General features: G+C 39.5%; 1 pseudogene; it reads right to left on the bottom strand.

Moving 5' to 3' along the window:
• Window positions 1-17,730: 17,730 nt before the first annotated feature.
• LOC102822720 lies at window positions 17,731-18,343 on the bottom strand (annotated as a pseudogene).
• Window positions 18,344-21,260: the final 2,917 nt, after the last annotated feature.

Raw genomic sequence — 21,260 nt, 5'->3', positions numbered from 1 at the left:
AATACCACTATTATTCAAATTTACACACCAACCACTAAAGCCAGTGAGGATGAAATAGGAGAATTCTACCAACTTTTCCAATCTGAAATTGATCAAACATGCAATCAAGATGTATTGCTCATTACTGGTGATTGGAATGCAAAGGTTGGGAGCAAAGAGGAAGGATCAGTAGTTGGAAAATATGGCATTGGTGATAGAAATGATGCTGGAAAACGCATGATAGAATTCTGCAAAATCAATGATTTGTTCATTTCAAATACCTTCTTTAGATAGCATAAGGACCTTGCCAGATGGAACACATAGAAATCAAATTGACTACATTTGTGGAAAGAGAAGATGGAAAAGCTCCATATCATCAGTGAAAACAAGGCCAGGGGCAGACTGTGGAACAGACCATCAATTACGCATGTGAACATTCAAACTGAAGCTGAAGAAAATAAGATAAGATAGATGCTGTCAAAGGTTTAATTTTACTTGGTTTCACAATCAATGCTCAAGGAAGCAGCAGTTAGGAACCAAAAGATGTATTGCAGTAGGCAAAAGATCTCTTTAAAGTGTAAAAGAACAATGATGTCACTCTGAAGCGTTAGGTTCAGTTCACGTGTATTTTTAATTACCTCATATGGATGTGAAAGTTGGACAGTGAATAAGAAAAACCCCAAAAGAATTGATGTCTTTGAATTATGTTATTGGTGAAGAATATTGAAATTACTGTGGACTGCCAGAAGAACAAATGATTCTGTTTTATAGAAAGTACAGACAGAATACTTAAAAGCAAGGATGGTGAAACTTTCTTTCACCTACTTTTGATACGTTATCAAGAGTAACCAGTCCTTAGAAAAGGACATCATGCTTGGTAAATCAGAGCATAAAAAAAAAAAAAAAATGAAGCAGACACTCATAACTGACTGACTGGGCATTATTTTTTTCTGTTGTACATAGGGGTTGCTATGATTTGAAACCGAATTGACAGTACCAAAGAGTGACATGAATTTCCTCTTCAACTAATTGTGTTTATCTTTTACTCACTTTTTCATACAATAGTTTCTGCTTTTCTTATTGCCTTTTCTAGTTTTTTGTTTTTTTTTAAGTTATACTCTTTATACAAATCTTTTTTTCTTGCAAGAATTGCATATGTTTTCTCCTGAATTCTGAATTGAACTCTCCCTACTCCTACTCTTTTCTTGAAAGGGTTTTGGATAATTAAATTTAGATTTGGGTACAGTCTTTTGACTTCTGTGAATTGCTTAAGAAATTGTTCCCTACCTTAAATTGTCAAAATATTCAACCACATTTTCTTCTAGGAGTTAAATTTTTTTTTGCTTTGACACTTTAAATGTTTATCCATGCAGATTTGATTTATTATTATTATATGAGCTAGGAATAAAGTTTGATTTTTTTTCCCATAATGGGTAACTTTTTGTTGTTTTTTTCTTTTCTTTTACCTTTGCCTTCCCATCTTATTTATTGAAGAAGCCCTCATTTTCTTATCTCTTTATTCTTATATATACCAAATTTTCATCCTTGAATGGTTCTGGTTTTGGCCCTTGGTTTCTATTCCACTGGTCATTTATCTTTCACTGTGTCAACCATTATCTTAGTTATCCTAGTGTCTTGTGGCTGTTGTTAAGTGCCCTCAAGTCAGTTCCAACCCATAGTGGTCGTATATAGGGTTTTCAAGGAGCAACTGGTGAGCTTGAAGAGCCGACCTTGCACTTCGCAGTGCAGCACATTAACCTCCAGTGCTACACCAGGACTCTGCATGCCTTAATGCATCCTAGTTATTAAAATTCCTTTAAATATTTCTTATGTTAAAAGAATGAGCAATTCCTTCAACTATGATTTGTAAATAAAGTATATTTTGCTTGCAGTATTATTCATTTTTTATTTTTTTATTTGGAAATACATACTTCCAAAAGATAAAAATTGATTCTGAAACCAGATATTAACTAAATATTCTTGTGAAAACAGAGAAATACCTGCTTAGCATAGGGATCCTGGTGTGGCACTGTGGGTTAATGTGCCAGACTGCCAAGTCGTTTGAACTGCAAGGTAAGGCGGTTCAAGCTCACCAGCTGTTCCTCGGAAACTCTATACAGGGTCATTATGGGTCACCATTGACTTGATGGCACTCAACAACAACTACAATTGGTATCCTCATTATTTATTTTTCCATCTGTGTATTTTAAATTAAAAGTTACAAGTCTCAAATTTTAGTCTTTCTTTGATTGCACTGCTTGTTTTCTACATATCTTGCCTATTTAGAGTATGCCCAATGCAACCAATATCTCAAAGTGAGTTTTTGGTAATAAAAACAACGAATTTAATATCTTCTACTTGAATTCTTTCAACAAAGTGTACAGCACTGTAGGTGCTCGTTCACCTATGCCAAGAAATTTGGAAGAGAATTACCTGCCCAACCAATTGGAAAAGTTCCATATTTGTGACCATTCCAAAGAGTGGTGACCCAACAGAATGTGTAAATCATTAAAGAACATCATTAATATTAAATTCAAGTAAATTTTTTAAAGATAATTGAAAAATGACTGCAACAGTTCATTGACAGAGAACTACCAGAAATATAAGCCAGATTCAGAAGAGGGCATGGAACTAGGGATATAATTTCTGCTGTCAGATACATCTTGACTGAAAGAATACCAGAAAGTTATCCAAAACTTGTCATGATACACATAGTCAAAAGCCTTTACTAAATATGCAAAGACTTTTGACTATGTGCATCATGACAAGTTTTGGATAACACTCTAAACAATGGGTATTCTAGACACTTAATTACACTCTTGAGGGACTTATACATAGACCAAGAGGCAATCATTTGAATGGAGCAAAGGAATTCTGAATGGTTTAAAATGAGGAAAGGTGGATACTTGGGTTGTACTCTTTTCCTATACTTATTTAATCGATATGCTGAGCAAATAATATGAGAAACTGGATGATATAAATAAGAACATGGCATCAGGATTGGAAGAAGACTCATTAACAATCTGTGATAAAACCTTCCTTGCTGAAAAGCATTTTGTAAAGAAAACAAAAATGCTCACTACTGGAGTAATAAATAACATCAAGATAAATGGTGAAAAGATTGAAGTTGTCAAAGACTTAATTTTGCGTAGATCTGCAATCAATGTTCCTGCAAGCAGCAGTCAAGAAATCCAATGATGTATTGCATTAGTCAAATCTGCTGCACAAGATCTCTTTAAAATGTTCAAGAGCAAAGATATTGATGTGAGGACTAAAGTGTGTTTAACTCAAGCCATGATATTTTCAGTAGCTTCATATTCATGTGAAAGTTGGACAATGACTAGGAAGACCATAGAAAACTACATGTAGCTGAGTCTTGGTATTGGAGAAGAATACTGAAAGTACATAGACTGCCAGAAGAACAAACAAATCTTTGTTAGAAGAAGTACAGCCAGAATACTGCTTAGAAGCCAGGATAGGGAGATAGTCTCTCATACTTTGGACATGTTATCAGGATGGACAAGTCCCTAGAGAAGAACATCATGATTGGTAAAGTGAGGGAAAAAGAGGTAGACCCTCAATGAGATGGGTTGGCATAGTGGCAGCAGCAATGGATTCAAATGTAACAGTTTTGATGATGGCACAGGACCAGGAGCATTTTGTTCTATTGTGCATAGGGTAGCTATGAGTTGGAACCTACTCGATGGCACCTAACAACAACAACAACAATGAAATGATAGATACTTATTTAGTGTTTGCATATGCTTCAGATTTTAATGTTATTAAAAGCATTTAATTTTCTGTAGGGGTAATTCAAAGTATTTCTGATAAATTGGTTTGACTATACAGTATTCTCAGGGTAAGAGGAAAATTACTTGGACTTGACGACTTCACTTTTGTGGATCTTAGTGGAGGAAAATATAACTGATAAGGATCTAGAATATTGCCATTGGTCTTTAACATAAGAATTTCCTACAACTTTGCCCATAAACTTGTTATTAATAGTCATATCTGACTCATGGCAACCCTATATGTCCAGAATAAAACTGTTCCATAGTTTTTGTTTTTTTTTTAAATGTTTTATTGTGAATTATGTGATAGTTTACATGGGAGAACATCAGCTTTACATTCATCCTATTGTATATCATTTCATTGCCATGGTTACAATCCCCTCCATGCATTATAAACTAACCAAAGTGTATACGCTGTAAGCCTGCCCCCCCCCAAACCCCACCCCCACCCTCAGCACACAGCCCCTCTCACTTTCTGGGTCTAAAGTCCCCAGCTGCTCCATCTCTCCATGGAATCATCTCTGCCAACATCTCTGGCATCACTGCTTCTCTGGGTAAGGTCCTGGTTCTCCATTATTCTTCTCCCTTGATGGTCCCAGGGACCTCCTCTCCTAGATTGGAAAGTCAATCACTCTACTCCTTTTGATCCAAAACATCTACCTTTACATTTCCAACCCGCATGATCAGTCTTGATATCAATTATTTGCTATTTTATCACAAGAAACCTATCCGTATCTCCTTTCATCAACCCCACCCAGACAGATTGGATACTACAAAGTGGAGATTCTACCTTCCTCCATGTCCTCTGGATCTAGGCTCCCTCTTGAAAGCTTTTAAGCCAGTCACTTCTTGCGTTTGTGGCGCCCCCCCCCCCCCCGCCTCCATTTTGGATAGACAATGTCCAAGTTGCCCATCCCTGTCTACTCTGTGTATGGAGGGGGTAGGAATGATCCTCGCTGTAAAGATTTGTTCCCTTTTTTGAGCTACTGCATCCATAGGTGTAGGTCAAGTTCATCAAATTATATCAGCTTACTCTTTTTCCCTCTTCTTTCTTCTTCTATTTGAGCTCTGATCATCCAGTCATTCAAGCCAGGTCAAGTGGGTATCATCTGCAAGTGTGGGTGCTCTTATGCATATGCCCTCTCTTCTTATCAGCTGGATGCTTCACTCTCCACTCTAGTCCTCTGTGGCTATGTCACTGAATCTGGGCTCAAGAGTCCTCAGGTCTTGCCACACTACTGGCCAACCAGGTCTCCAGCCAGCTTCACAGGAATCTATTGAACATTGTACGGCTTAGCTCACTGTTTTTCACTCTCTTCCCCTTATTGGTGACGAGCGTAGTCACCAATCAGAGCATGTATTCCCATTGAGTCTTAGTCTTGGAAGTGGGTTTGCCCTTAGGAGACTCGACCACTTACTTGCATTGATGTCTCCTGGGCAAACAACTTGCTTGTTCTTGTAGTAATCAGTCAGACTACTGTTATTGTTTTGTATTTTTCCTGTCAGTCTTTCTTTCAAGAAGAATCTTCTGTGCTTCTAGCAGCTCCAAGCTGGTCTGCTTTCCTTTGAAGTGGAAATTTCCCACCACAGAAGATTCTGGATGGGTTTCAGGATTCCACCTATCGTCTTATGTAATGTAGAGGCTCCACAAGAAGCCTTCTTCACTGGTCATGTTGTAGCCCCATTTTAGGTATTCAAATTAGTTATAGGCAGAAGACAGACTTACAAGCTTTCTATGGTGCTATTTCTCGCTATTCCTTTCTCTCCCCCTGAAGTGTCTATTTTATAATGAAATATCAGGGAAATCAAGATTTGAAAGACAGCCAAGCATCTTAACATTATTTCCCATCTTTTCCCCTTTCCAACCATGTCTCAATCCCTGTATCAGAGAACCCTGTTGTTCCAAGGTTATGCATACATCATTCTTTACCTCTGTTCCACTTAGCCCTGCAAACCTGACTAATTGTTTTCCTGTCCATTTTGTTCTTCTATTCCCCTCTCCCTTCTTGTGTATTGTCCCCTCCCTAGCACCCAAACTATCCTGTGTATACTCCGTACTCTGTGCTTTATCTTCCCCTCCTTGCCCTCACCACATCCCCACATCCCAGTAACCAGCAAAAATTACCCCCTGCCCTTTAGTATGGGTTCTTTTTCTTAGTCTTTTACAGTAGTGGTCCTGTGCAGTATTTCTCCTTTTGTGTCTGACTGATTTCACTTAACATAATGTCCTCAAGGTTCATCCATGTTATGTGGTGGCTTGCAGCATCCTTGTTATTCCTCAAGGTAGTATAATATTCCATTGTGTGTATATACCACAGTTTGTTTATCTGTTCTTCAGTTTATGGGCATTTAGGCTATCTCCATCTTTTTGCTGTTATAAATTGTGCTGCTATGAACATTGGTGTGCATATATCTACTTGTGTTATGGCAGTGTATGTGTGGTCCATAGCAAGTGTAAGCACCATCTAGTAAGAGTTTATATTATGTTTGCAGCTACTTGAATAAATCAAATCTTTAATTGAAAAAAATAGAAAATTCTGAGCTACTTTGCTTTTAATTACTTTTTCTTATTTTCACATGAAATGACTTAGTAGTTTTTACTTACTTAACAGATGACCAAGTTGAAGTAAAAATGAAATTAAATGAGTTCCCCAGGGTCAAAAGTAAATAGTAGATTTAACTTTGTTTTTCTTAACTGTTCCAACCCACTGGTGTCTATCACCTATCCTCTGAAAAGAAGAACTAAGACTACATTTTTAATAGTTAGAAGATGAATGACATGGTTTCCTCCCAGAAATTATTTGTATAACCAGGAGTTATTACTAGAATCACTGAAATTTAGGAGATATAGGAACTAATGGATTTGGTCAGACTTAGCTTTGAGAGGATTAGAGTTGAGTTAAATTATTATAGCTTTAAGTAATGCAAAGTCCAGCTTAGTACAGGTACCTCTCTCTTAAATGGAAAGGTACTTAAGAAATTTCTTGGCATATTTCCACTTTAATAATCCAACACCATCTGTGAAAACAAAACAAGTATTATAGGCCACCACTAAATGGATTATATGTTTCTTAGCAGACACCTGTTCAGAGCACTTAGGTATTAGATGACTCATGGATTTAAAATACATTCATATCTATTGATGGAACCTAGATATTGAATTGAAATATTAGAAAATACAGCAACAGTTTTAGAAGAAAATGATAATGGAAATAACATATATGTAACTGTAAACTCTATGAATTAACAAAGGCAACAGTGTCCATTGATCCATAAAAAATATTGTACTTCATTAAATGTTTTCACAATTACAGTTTTGAGTCATTGGCTGCAATTAAAACAGTGCATTTGTGTTGTCATAGATCTTGGGCTAATAAGTCACAAGTCAAGGAGCGCCTCTGAATCCACTGGATTGCACAACTCAGGGATTTTCTACAATGTTGGGTGTGTCTGATCTGCCTGGATGTTTATGGCAATCCTGGATTTTATCCTAGAATTTATACAGTAGGATTTGTAGTCCAGAGTCCTATAATGTGCTCTCCTACGTCTGCAAAAGACTTCAGAATGAAGATAAACATAGATGTTAATTTTGTTATAATTTGACTTGCATTGTACATGCATGAGTTTTGAACAAGAAGAGAGTCAAGAAGAAATAGCAAAAATTAAATAGGAGGAAGCCCTACTTGCAAGAAAATGAAAGCTTGAAAGCCCATCCTTCAGGAATACTTTAGAATTTAAAATAATCAGAATTACGTGGGACTCTTAATATCCAGGAGAACGAGTGCATTTCAAACTTGGGGTTTAGTGGAAGTATGAACTGGCAAACTTAATAAATGGTCAACAACCTAGGAGCAACTTAGTATCTTGAAAAGGTAATACTTTCATAATAACGCCAAAGCTGAAATAAGAATAACATACTTCCCCATGCTGTGTGAGTGGTTGTTGTTCATTATTGTTGCTAAATGTTGCATACTCATAGTGACTGTGTTGTATTTCTGAGGAGTGACTAGTAGATCAAATCAACTCCTACTTACAGTGACTCTGTGTAGAATAGAATGAAACACTGTGATCCTCACAGTTGTTATTATGTTTTAACCCATTTTTGCAACCATTGTCTCAGTAAATCTTGTTAAGGGTCTTCCTTTTTTTCCTAGACTTTCCATGATGTCCTTTTCCAGGGACTGGTCCCTCCTGATAACATGTTCAAAGTATGTGAGATGAAATCTCTCCATCCTTACTTCTAAGGAGCATTCTGGCTGTATGTACTTTCAAGATAGATTTGTTTGTTCTTCCTTCTTGCAGCCCATTGTACTTTCAATATTCTTTGCCAACATAATTCAAAGACATCAGTTTTTCTAGGATCTTATTCGTTACCCAGGTTTCACATGTAAGTGAGTGTTCAGGAGGTTAAAACATACATATTCCAGTGGGTATGGCTGTGGAGAAGTGTATGAAAAGAAAAATCCATAGATAAGGACAGATGCAGTGGTCCTTCTGTTCTTCAATGCAATAAAAAGTCAGTTGGTAATGTAAGGTAATCCAGAAGGAAGAAAACATATATGGCAGTTTCTTAAAGTTCCTTTTCCACCTGCCTCATAGGTAGCCTTGTTATTAAGTGCCATTGGGTCAAATTTCAACTTGTAATGACCCATATGACAGAAAAAGCATTTCAAAAATCAGTTGTTCTTGTTGTGGTTAAGTGCCATCGAGTTGATTCCAACCCATAGCGACCCTGTATAGGTTTCCAAGGAGCAGCTGGTAAGCTTGAACCACTGGTCTTGCAGTTCAAACAACTCTGCAATCTGACACATTAGCCCACAGTGCCACACCAGTACGTATATTGTACATTGTCAGACCAAGACTGACAAGGAAAAAGTGTCTGATGTTCTACTTCCAAAAGTTAGCTAATGAAGTAAATCACAACAGAACATTGTCTGACTCTCTTGCTTTGTCCACATCATCAATCCCATGGAGGGCAACATCATGTTTGGTGGAATGGAGGGCCATTGAAAGCATGGGAGACATGCAGTGAAATGGATTGGCACAGTGACCATGGCAATGGACTAAAAGATGCTGATGATTGCGGGGATGGTGTGAACTGGTCAATGTTTTGTTCTGACCATGGGCCTCCGTTGACTCCATAGCCATGTAAACAATGCTTCATTGGGATAAATTCTGATTCACTTCTCTTCAAACTAATACGATACTGTCATAATCACCACATAGAAGGTACTCTCTGATCCCTATTTATCATTCAAAGGATACTTCTTGAGTAAATTCCCTTGTCCCATATGTGTGGTGCTGTTGGGTTAATGTGCCAGTCTGCAAAGCCGTTTGAACTGCAAGGTCAGTGGTTCAAGCTTACCAGCTGCTCCTCGGAAATCCTATATAGGGTCGCTATGGGTAGGAATCGACTTGGCGCTTCACAACAACCGCATATGTTATATACAATATCTCCTAAGTAACTTAAACTTCACTATTCATTACTCTATTTTCATTTGTACTTCAGACTCTGAACTTGACAAATACAAGGGGGCTTTAAAGAGTTCATGGAAAAATAAATTACACTGGATTTTAATCCCATTTGTTCATGAACTTTTTTGAGCCCCCTTGTATATTAAGACTTTGGCTATGACCAGGCCACCAAGATTGATACAATGCTTAGTATTCTACTATCCTGACAACGCTTTCAACTGCTTACCATATCACCGTCACCACCACTAGGCTTTTGTTTTGTGAGTAAGATTTAACTCCTTCTTAATTTTAAGATTGGAGTACTGGTGTGGCACTGTGGGCTAATGCGCTGGACTGCAAAGTCTGTGTGACCTGCAAGGTCAGCAATTCAAGCTCACCAGTCCCTCCTGGGAAGCCCTATACAGGGTCACTGTGGGTCAGGACCCACTCGAGGGCACTTACCAACAACACTTTTAAGGTTAAATGAATGAAAGTTCACAGAGGATATGCATTAGTATTGTTAGGTGCTGTCAAGTCAGTACTGACTCATATTGGCAGAAAGAAGTATTGTCTGATCTTGTGCCACCTTCACAATTGTTGCTAAGTTAGAGCCTATTGTTGCAGCCACTGGGTCAGTCTATCTTGTTGGGGCCCTTCTTCTTTTTTGCTTGTTCACTACTTTTCCAAGTATCATTTATTTCTCCAAGGACTAGTCACTCCTGATAACATGTTCAAAGTATGTGAGATGAAGTCTCACCATCCTTGCTAGGAAGCCTTCTACTGTACTTCTTCCAGATTTATTTGTTCTTCAGGCAGTATGTAGTTTATTCAATATTTTTCAATACTATAATTCTAATGCATCAATTCTCTACAGTCTTCATTATTCATTGTCCACAGAGGATATATATTTTACCAGTCATTTAGCTGGTCAGTAACTGTTATTGTTATCTTTATATGTATTCAAATTCTTTTCCTACCAAGAATTTTTTCTTATTAAGGAATTTTCTTATTCCCTTAACACACTTCAAAGATATATAAGTATGACTTCTGATCATGCTAGAAAAAAATTTTAAAAACTTTCCTTAATCTTCTGAAATATTGAGATAATAGCATGTTGGCCTTTCCTACATATGATGCAGGGGCTGCTTGGTTGTTATCTGTGCTCATGTTTTCTTTTCTATTAGGTATCTCTTGTAATTTGTGCCACTGGGTAATTTAAAGTCATTCTGACTCATTATAGAGAGCTAGCCTGGTGATGGTGGTGGTATACTTTCGAGTCAGTTCCAATTCATAGTGACTCTGTATAAGGTTTCCAAGGGTGTAAATTTTCACAGGAACAGAAAGTCTCATCTTTCTTCTGCAGAATGGCTGGTAGGTTCAAACTGCTAATCCTGCAGTTAGTAGCCCAACTCATAACCCACTACACCACCAGGACTCCTTAGAGAACAAGTTTAGGACATGTCAAAATACTAGGGGACTTCAAAAGTTTGTGGGGAAAATTACATTTCCTTCCATTTTTTCATGAGTTTTCTGAAGCCCTCTCATATATTGTATGTTTTAAAAGCCAGAATAAACCTGCTTAGTATCAATAGTCCACAACGTACAGAATTCCAGTTTTATTCAGCACTGACAAGGCTCTTAAAAGTGTGTGCTGCATAACACTAGAACCTAAAATTTATGCAGGGGGTGGAGAACTTGATAAGAATGCAAGAAGCTGAAAGAAAATGACTGTCCATATTGTGAAGGCTGGTAGACATTGCTCCTCAATACCACCTTCCACAACTTTGGGTCAACATTGTTATTGAGTGCCATGGAGTCGGTTCCAACTCATGGTGACCCTGCCCAGGGTTTCCAAGCCTGTAAGTCTTTATGGGAGCAGAATGCCTTATCTTTCTCCTGCGGAACCGCTGGTAGTTTCGAACTGCCGACCTTGAGGTTAGCAGCCTGATTAGTAACTACTACAGTACCAGAGCTCTTTACAAACAGCAACAGAAAGCATAAAGACTCTCTTTTCAGCCTGACCATGCTGACTTGATATGTGTGTTCCAGACAAGAACTTATGGCGTTCATCCTTTCATGAGAATGAGGGAAGTTGGGTGTCTGAGGGAATAGAGGCAAAGGGGGAGACATGCTTGGAGCATCTTTGATATATACATCCAAGGCTTAGAAATTCTGGGCAGACAATCAAAATGTAACCCTATACATAATCCCAAAGAAAGCATAAACAGAATATTTCATTTTATTACTGTTTTCACTTATTTTTCCCCATCTTATAAATATTAAGGACATTTTCCTGGCTTCAAAGTTCATAAAATTAAATGTCCTATACTTCCAATGTAAATTAACCTCTAATAGACTCCTAGATGACCAATTTAAATGGTCAGACTTCTATTCTGGACTCTAGTAATATAAATTATAAAGTTTCTATTAAACTGATATTTTATGTACCAGGATTAAACAAGCCATTGCCTTTGATATATAGGTTTAGCCTTCATTAGCTTTAGCTCATCTCCAGACTGTTGGAAAGAATGATTAATTTTCTAAAGTGCTACTTGACTTGTAAGCTTTAATTAATTGAGGGAAAACAATCCTAAGTAAGATGAAAAGGGAAAAACAAAAACAAAAAACATTGCTTGAAAATCAGAAAAAGGAAGGTAGCTGCTTTGGAAGTTACTGCTCCAGTTGTCTCATTGTTTTATTTTTTAGCTATTGAATCTTCATGAGTAAATATATGAGAAAGTTTATTTTGCTCAGTCGCCACTAGTCTGTCAGTTTGTCAAAGTGTGGTGGCTTGTGTGTTGCAGTGATGCTGGAAGCTATGTCATTGGGATTTCAAGTATTAGTAGGGTTACCCATAGTGGATACATTTCAGTAGAGCCTCCAGATTGACACAGAGTAGGAAGAAGGAAGATATGGTCCACTTCTCAAAAATTAACCATTGAAAATCTAATGAAAAGAGAGGAAGCTTGTCCAGTATTTTGCCATTTTGCAGAAGATGAGCCCCTGAGGTTGGAAGGCACTCAAAATATGACTGGGGATCCAGTTTGGGGGCAGGTGAAGCAGAGACAGGTAGGAAAGACTCCTTGGTGGAGGCGCGGAAAATACAGAGAAGGCGTTTTCCTGGAGCAGCACCAGAGTTTGGGATCTTGTATAAAGTACCAGGAGCCAATTTCCTGTGCCCACCTGTGGAGAAATCTGACTGTGGAAGCAAAATACAGTGATTTCTGAATCGTTCGGGATGATAGATTCCCTTTGAGTCTCTAGGCCTGGGCTGAGATCAAAGGGTGGGGCTACAGCCAAGCAGATACAGTGATACAGCGCTAAAAGCCACAGAACTGCTAGGGCTGGGTCCTTTATCCTTGACTACACAGCAAAGGCTACTGGACAGTCGGCTACAGTTTTGTTTTTGTTTTTGAGTGATGGTTTTTGTCTATGTTTACATTGTTTCTGGTTTTGGTCTTTTGGGTCTCACTCTTTTCCTGGGTGTGGAAGCTTTCTCCCGCTATGTTACCCAAGAAGAGACATCAAGTGTGCTACAAGCATACCCTGTAGTATCTCACCATCTGGACTGATTTCAATACCAGCTGCTAGGCATTACACTTGAAAAGGGAAGCCTATCTCCAGATCACATACACCAGGAGATACTCAATAAGCTTAACAGTACAGCAACATACATTTGTTTAAGCATTAAAAACCCACCTAACTACTGAAAATCTCCAGGAAAAAACAACAAAATATCTCAACACGTGTCCAAAACCAGAAATGAGTAACTGAGACAAAAGAGCTGAAGGCAGACATAGACTTTCCAATAGAAGAGGACCAGACTTTGGATCTGCCTGAGAAGATATTCAGAAAAATGATATGGAAACAAATTCAAATGATCAACAAAGGGGTGGAGGAAAATAAGATAGAAGCCAGGAAAGTGTTATAGGAGCAATCAAACAAGATAGATATTGTTGTTGTTGTTAAGTGTCATCAAGTCAGTGCCGAATCATAGAGACCTTATGCACAACAGAATGAAACACTGCCTGATCCTGGGCCAACCTCACTACTATTGCCACACTTGACTTCATCGATGCTGCCACTTGGACAATCCATCTCGTTGGGGGTCTTCCTCTTTTTCTCTTACCCTCCACCATCCCAAACATGATATCCATCTCCAGTGACTGGTCCCTCCTGACAATATGTCCCAAGTATGAGAGATGAAGTTTGGCCATCTTGGCCTCCAAGGAGCACTCTGGCTGCACTTCTTCCAACACAGATCTGTTGGTTCTTTTGGCAGCCCATGGCACTTTCGATATTCTCCAACACCATAACTCAAAAACATCAATTTTTCTATAGTCTTCCTTATTTACTTTCCAGCTTTCACATGCATATGAGATTATTGAAAATATCATGGCTTGGGTCAGGCACACCTTAGCAGCACTATATACAAGAGTAAAAAGATGGAGACAGCCTTAGGGACTATCAACTAAAGAATGGATACACAAATTGTGGTACATACACACAATGGAATATTATGCTACCTTGAAGAACAACAAGGAAGCTGTAAGCTATCACACAACATGGATGAACTTTGAGGACATTATGTTGAGTGAAATTAGTCAGTCACAAAAGGAGAAATACTGCATAGGACCACTACTGTAAAAGACTAAGAAAAAGAACCCATACTAAAAGGGGGGGAGGGGATTCTTTGCTAGTTACTGGGGTGTTGGGGGTGTGGTGAGGGGAGGGAGGGAAAGGTGGAGCACAGGGTAGGGAATAGACACAGGATAGTTTGGGTGCTGGGGAGGGGGGCAATACACAAGAAAGGAATGGATGAAAAAGGCAGATGGGAAAACAATTAGGCAAATTTGCATGGGCTAAGTGGTCAGAGGTAAATAATGATATATGCACAACCTTGGAACAACAGGGCTCTGGGAAACAGGGATTGAGACGTGGTTGGAATGGGCAAAAGGGGGGAAATAATGTTAAGATGCTTGGCTATCTTTTGAATCTTGATTTCCCTTGCATACCATTATAAAATAGACACTGGAAGGGGAGAGAAAGGAATAGCCAGAAATATCACCATAGAAAGCTTATAAGTCCATCTTCTGCCTATAACTTATTCGAATACCTAAAATGGGCCTACAATGTGCCCAGTGAAGGAGGCTTCCTGTGGAGCCTCTACATTACGTAAAACCATAGATAGAATCATGATCCCTATCCAGAATCTTCCAAGGTGAGAAATTTCCACTTGAAATCACAAGTAGACCAGCCCGGAGTGGCTAGAAGAACAGAAGATACGTCTTGAAAGAAATACCAACAGGAAAAAGGCAAAACAATAATGGCAGTCTGACTGACTACTACAAAGGGCAAACCCCTTCAAAGACTAAGACTCAATGGGGATATACAAGCAGACATGTGCTCTGACTGGTGACCACGTTGGTCACTGATAAGGGGAAGTGAGGGAAAAATCGCAATGAAGCTACAAGCTAAGCCCTACCACATTCATTCGACTCCTGGGTGGAGACCTGGTTGGCCAGCAGTTTGGCAAGACCTGGGGACTCCTGGACCCAGAGTCAGTGACATAGCCACAAAGGACTAAAGTGGATAATGAAGCATCCAGCTGATAAGAAGAGAGGGCATATGCACAAGAACATCCACACACAGCTAATACCTACTTGACCTGACTTCAATGGCTGGATGATCAGAGCTTAACTAGAAGAAAGAAGAGGGAAAAAGAAGTAACCTGATATAATTTGATGAACTTGACCTACACCTAAGGATGCAGTAGCTCAAAAGAGGGAGCAAATATTCCCAGCCCCTCAATACACAGGGTAGACAGGGATTGGCAACTTGGACATTGGCTACCCAAAATGGGGGGCTACAAAGGCAAGAAGCTTACCAGCTTTCAAGAGGGAGCCTAGATCTAGAGGGTGTGGAGGAAGGTAGAATCTCTACTGAATAGTATCCAATTTCTAGGTGAGATTGATGAGAGGAGATGGGGATAGCACTCATGTGGTACAATAGTGAGTAATTACTATCAGGACTGACGGTGAGGGTTGGAAATGTAAAGGTAGATGTTTTGTAGCAAAAGGAAGGAAGTGGTTAACTTTGCAGGCCAGCAGCAGAGACCCCTGGCACCATCAAGGGAGAAGAGCGGAGTGCAGGACCCTATCCAGAGAAACAGTGATGCTAGAGATAGAGGCAGAGACAATGATGTGGAGAGAAGGAGCGTCTGGGAACTCTAGACCCAGAGACAGAGAGGGGCTTTGTACTGACAACCAGGGAGCAGGCTTGTGGGGTATACCCTTTGGTTGGTTGATGATGCATGGAGGGGGTTGTAACCATGGCGATGTAACTGATGTACGATAGGATGAATGTAAAGCTAATATTCTCCCATGTGAACTATCACATAATTAGTAATAAAACAGTTAAAAAGAAACAAAAATATCATGGCTTGGTTCAGGTGTACCTTAGTCCTCAAGCTGACCCTAGAGAATATCCAAATTGCATCTTCAAATGCAAAACAGGGAGAGCTACAATATGAACCAGAGGAGACATAGTCCAGATCAATAATAGAATGGCAAGACTGAAAAGAAGGCAGACATGTTTGCGTGATGTTTCCATGTTCATATTTTATAGGGACATATGGAATTCAGGCAGGGATGAACAAACCAACACGTTAACAGCCATAGTGATTATAATAATAAAGCACATTTCCTTCTTTATATTAAATTCATTGGATATTTTTCAGACTTCATCTATCTTGACTGCTCAGTATGTTTCATAATCGATTTTCTCAGATTATTTGCTCCGTATTGAATAAGTATTGTGAAAGAATACAACCCTGGCACAAACCTTTCCTGATTTTAAACCAAGTAATCCCTTTTTCTGTACAAATGACTACCTCTTGTGTTCTGTTCAAATGACTGCCACTTTTACTCTGTTCGAATGACTGCCTCATGAGCACAATTAAGCATTCTGGATTATCCATTCTTTGCAATGTTATCCATGGCTTGTCATGATCCACACAGTCAAAAGCTTTTGCATAGTCAATAAATCACAAGTAAACATTTTTCAGGTATTCTCTGCTTTCAGCCAAGGTCCATCTGACATCAGCAAAGATAACCCTAGTTCCATGTCCTCTTAGGAATCCAGCTTGAATTTCTGACAGTACTCTGTAGATGTATTATTGCAACCATTTTTCATTTTAAGTAAAAATTTACTTGCTTGTGGTATTAATGATATTATTAGGTGATTTTCACATTCCATTAGGTCATCTGTCTTTGGAATGGACACAAATGTGAGTCTCTTCCAATCAGCTGACCACTCAGCTGTTTTCCAAATTTCTTCACATAGATGATTGAGTGCCTCCCGTGCTGCATCAGTTTGTTGAAACATTTCAATTGATATTCTGCCAAGTCCTAAGCCTTGTTTTTGTCAATGTACAAAAGTACCACACTTTGATGGAGCTTCCTGAACAGCTCTCCCTTCCCCCTCAACCTCTAATGTGGCATTACAGCTGCCAGTAAGATTCTGTGTGTAATGTAGGGTCTTATTATATATGAAAACTTTAAGTTAATGGTCTGTTACAGTTATTTTTCCATTTGGGCAACTTTTCCAGTGTTCTTCAAGAAAATGTGGAGACTTAATTAAATGGAATGTTTATATGCATGGTTCCCTCATTGTTGTCAAATTGAGCCCAGAATTTCATGGCGGTATTCTTGTCTAGTAAAGAGCAGTGTTCTCAGGCAACCTTGATTGGTTTCCCTTTTTTGCTGCTACCTTCTGGATGATTCATTCCCTACAGGGAAAGTTTGACTCTGATTTAATATCTATTTAAATAAATACGTCTGACAATTAATTAAGACTCAGGATCAAAATATAAGAGGGATTCAAAAAGTTGGTGGAATCATTTCATTATCTTTCTTTCTTTTTTTCAGATTTCCCCAAACTTTAATGTCAGGGCTCTGGGAAGGTATCTAAGGGCTTGCAGCATCTCTGGTAGCATGGATTCCCCCTTCTCCCAGACCAGGGGGTCCCCAGGCACCTTGTGAGCGGGTAATGAAAAACACTGGTCCCTTGTTCCTATGCTGCATTACTTCTGGAAGGAAGTTGGCCTGAAGTTGTCAGCACTTCTGCAGATGGGCCTGACAAGAGGGGAATGAGGAGTGGGCTGGGGGCATCACTGGCCCATGGATACCTGGCCCTGCCAGGCTCAGAAGTGGCTTGGTCTGAGGCCTGCAGGAGGCAGGACCTGGAGGCAAAGATTTTGGTACCCAGCAAGGGAGGCTGTGAGGTGATGGAGAGTGCGGCAGGTCTGAGGAGTTGAGGGCATAAGTGTGCATGGGGTGCACAGAAGCTCTTGGCTTCTCCACGTGCTTCCTTCAGACAGCTTGAGATGGGGAACTCAGGGACACCTTCCATCTGATTTCTGAGTACAGGAGCTTCCCTAGAATGATCTCCAAGGCATGAAGACAGCAAAGCAGCCCAGGTAGGGTCAGCTGGGGCACGCATGGCTTCAGTATTGTTGGGACACCTGACCCCTATTCTCTGGGCCTGAAAAGGGGTCATTGGACACTTCTGGGGAGTCAGTTGTCTGGTAGGCACTGCACTCTGGTGAGGGTCCAAGGAAACCGACATGGAGCAGGAGCTCCCCACCACTCTCCTGGTAGATGTGGTAGACAAGGCAGCAAGAGAAAGGCTTGAAGAGCAAGTTCAGGATGGCCATTCTGGCCCCAAAGTGGCCTGTCTCTGTGAGGATCTGCAGCAGGTAAAAGATGCTGATATGAATGATGTCTAGGAAGATGGTGACCACCAAGCCACAGAGAAACATGCTTATGGCATTGATGGAGTCCCTCTGAGCAAGAGCCCACAGGCCCAAGGCCAGGATGGTAAAGTTGGCCCAGGCATAGGAGCCCAAGAACACAAGGCAGCCCCGTGTCATCAGCAGCCAGTGGACCAGGATGGCCTGTGTGGAGTCCTGGTGTAGCGCTGTAGGATAAGCACTGGATTGCTGATTGCAAGGTTGGAGGTTCAAACCCACCTGCTGCTCCTCAGAAACCCTGTATACAGGGTCACTTTGGGTCGAAATCAACTCAACAGCACTTCAGGTTCAAGGCAGGCAGCTCCATACTGATCTAGGCCCAGGTTACCTCTGTAAGAGCTATGGGGCTCCACTACCCCATTATCTTTTAATTCCATTTTCCTAGGAGTTTTTTGAAGCTCCCTCATAACTGGCTTTTACAAATGGTCATCAAACTTTTATACAAGTGTATCTATAAAATTTCATCTGTCCTTGAAAAGAAACTCATCCTCGTGTTCTACAACCTTGTGGAAGAGCAACATTGAAAATATGATTCACATAATTTGCTTTGGTCAACATAAAATACATAAAGGGAAAAATTTATTGTACTTTTAGCAAACTTTGTATTGTGTTCCCCTTTCTAACACCATGGACTTGCTCTCCTTTTGGATGCCTAAATAATTATTAATTGGATACTACTAGCCATCTTTCATGATGACTTTATTTTTTAGTGCCAAGTTTTCTTCTAAATCTTCCTTCCTCCCTATCTCTTTTCCCTTCTTCTATACCTTTTATTTTCATATAATTCAAATATCAAAACTTTAAGTTTTTAAATGAAAAGTCACATTACTATGAGTCCTCCTAACAAAGCATTTTTTAAAAGCTTTTTTGTGTGAATTGAGTGAAGGGTTACAGGGCAGATCATCAGTTTTACATACAATCAATCATTGCAATGCTTATAATCCCTTCCATGCACAATTAGCTAACAGTGTTTACCTCTGTTACACCCACCCTTTTTTTTTTTTATGTACACAGACCACATTGAAATTATATATTAATTTAAATGTCCAAAGGGCACATTTTGCAAGCCAGCCTCCTACCCACAGGCACATTGCCTTACTCAGCCCATGGGCCTATATATATATATAGTCCTGTGCTCTTCTATCTCTCTATGCTATCACCTCTTCCACCATCTCTGTTGTCTAGTTAGGGTCCCTCAGTCCTCTCATGCTTTTCCCTCTAGATGGTCCTAGGGTTCTCCATTCCTGAAATGACAGATTAACTGCTCCCCACTTTTAGTTACACCTCTTCTACAATTACTCACAATTGAATCATAAAATCCTATCCCGTCATCACCAGACCCATTTGGACCAGAGGAAAACTATTCAGTAGGAATTCTATCTTCCCCTCATTCTGACCATAAGCACCTTTATAAAAGCATGTGACCCACTCACTTTGTGCCTTTATATCCCCCGCAATTTTGAAAGCTGAAGTCTAAGTTGCCTGTCCTGTCCCTATCAACCCAGTGTACAGAGTAGGCAAGCTTGATCCTTGATATGAAGAAACCTTCCCTTTCAGTTAGAATTTTGGGCAACTTCCTCCATAAGCAAATGTCCAGATCACAATTTATGCTTTCAAACTTCTTTATCTTTATTTCATCAAGTTCTGGTCAGCAAGCAATCCAAGTTAGGTCAAGTGGGTACTATCTACATGTTTGGGAATTCTTGAATACCTGTCCCCACTTCATACTAGCTGGCCACTTCACTTTTAGCTATTGTCCCCAGTGGCTAGGCTAGTATCCTTCAGCTCAAGAGTTCACACGACTCCCTGAACTTCAAATCAGCCAGCCCTGATTCTTCTCTCTTTCATCGTAGCATCATCAGGAGTCTATGGAATGTGGCCAAACTCAGCCCAGGTCTTCATTGCCGCATTTCCCTCAATTCCACTGACAATTTGGCCAGAGCGGTCACCAGCAAACCTTTTGGGTTTCAGTGTTAGAAAGGGGTTTATCCTGATAAGCTGACTTTTCTTGCATTGATGGCTCCAAGGCAAATAGCTTGCTTGATATTATCACAACCAAACACCAAACAGTCTGCTTTTTTTTTTTTTTTTTAAAACCCCCACCTCCCCCTGCCCCCCAGCCCACACTGGGCTTTCTTTCAAGAAGTATCTTCAGCTCCTCTAGCTATTCCAGGTTGGATACATTGCTTTTCAATTGGAAATGTCCCACCTCTGAAGGTTCTGGATGGGGCTCAGGAATCCATTTAAGGCCGTATACTCCACAAAAGCTTAACAAGAAGCCTATTCCCCTGGGTATATTCTAGTGCCCTTTTAGATAATCCAATTAGTTATAGGCTGAAGATGGGCTTTCAAGAGTTCTATGATCATATTTCCCCATATTGATTTCTCTCAAATTTAAATGTCTATATTAAAATAGTAGGGTTTGCTTTATGTATTTTGGGGTTCTTTTGTTAGGAGCATAGGTATTTACTATGGTTATGTCTTCTTGTTCAACTAACCCTTTAACCATGAGATAATGCCCTTCTTTGTCTTTTATGCTGGTATTTGTTTTAAATTTTATCTTATCTGAGATTAATATTGCTACCCCTGCTCATTTTTTATTGCAATTAGTTTGGTATATTATTTTTTCCATCCTTTAATGTTTAATCAACCAGCTATAAGGAGGTCACCCTTCTTCCTTGGTATTAGTGGAGGCCATGTGGGGAGAAATAATAAGACACTACTATTCCCTGATGGTGTTACAGGATACAAATTGGGCTGCTGACCACAAGGTTGGCAGTTCAAACCCAAAAGCTGTTCCGTGGAAGAAAAATAAGACTGTCTTTTGCAAAGATTTACAACCTCAGAAGCCATATACAGAGTTACTATGAGTTGTAATCAACTCAGTGGCAGTGACTTTGGTTTCATTTTTGGTCTACTCCTCCTGATCAGGGTGGTATTAAGGGAAACTGAAAATGGAGTCGAGAATCAAATTTCTACTTAGTAACAAAGAACACTTTCCTCCCTCAGATGCCAACAGAGCCTGAGTGGAGAATTTTAATTTCTATTTCTACTCTGCAAGAAAGAGTTATTATCTCTCATTCCCCTTCTGGAGTACTTTCAGAAGAAGTTTCCTAAAACAGAATGCTTAAATAAAATCTTAAATCTCATAACATAATATGTAAGATTTCAAGGTTTCAATAAAAATCATTTGTTATATCAAAAACAAAGAAAAATCTCAATTT

The sequence above is a fragment of the Chrysochloris asiatica genome, unplaced genomic scaffold (genome assembly GCF_000296735.1).
Source record: "Chrysochloris asiatica unplaced genomic scaffold, ChrAsi1.0 scaffold00086, whole genome shotgun sequence".
Taxonomy (NCBI): domain Eukaryota; kingdom Metazoa; phylum Chordata; class Mammalia; order Afrosoricida; family Chrysochloridae; genus Chrysochloris; species Chrysochloris asiatica.
Note: the sequence above shows the minus strand (reverse complement) of the source record. Positions and strands in the feature narration are given on the sequence as shown.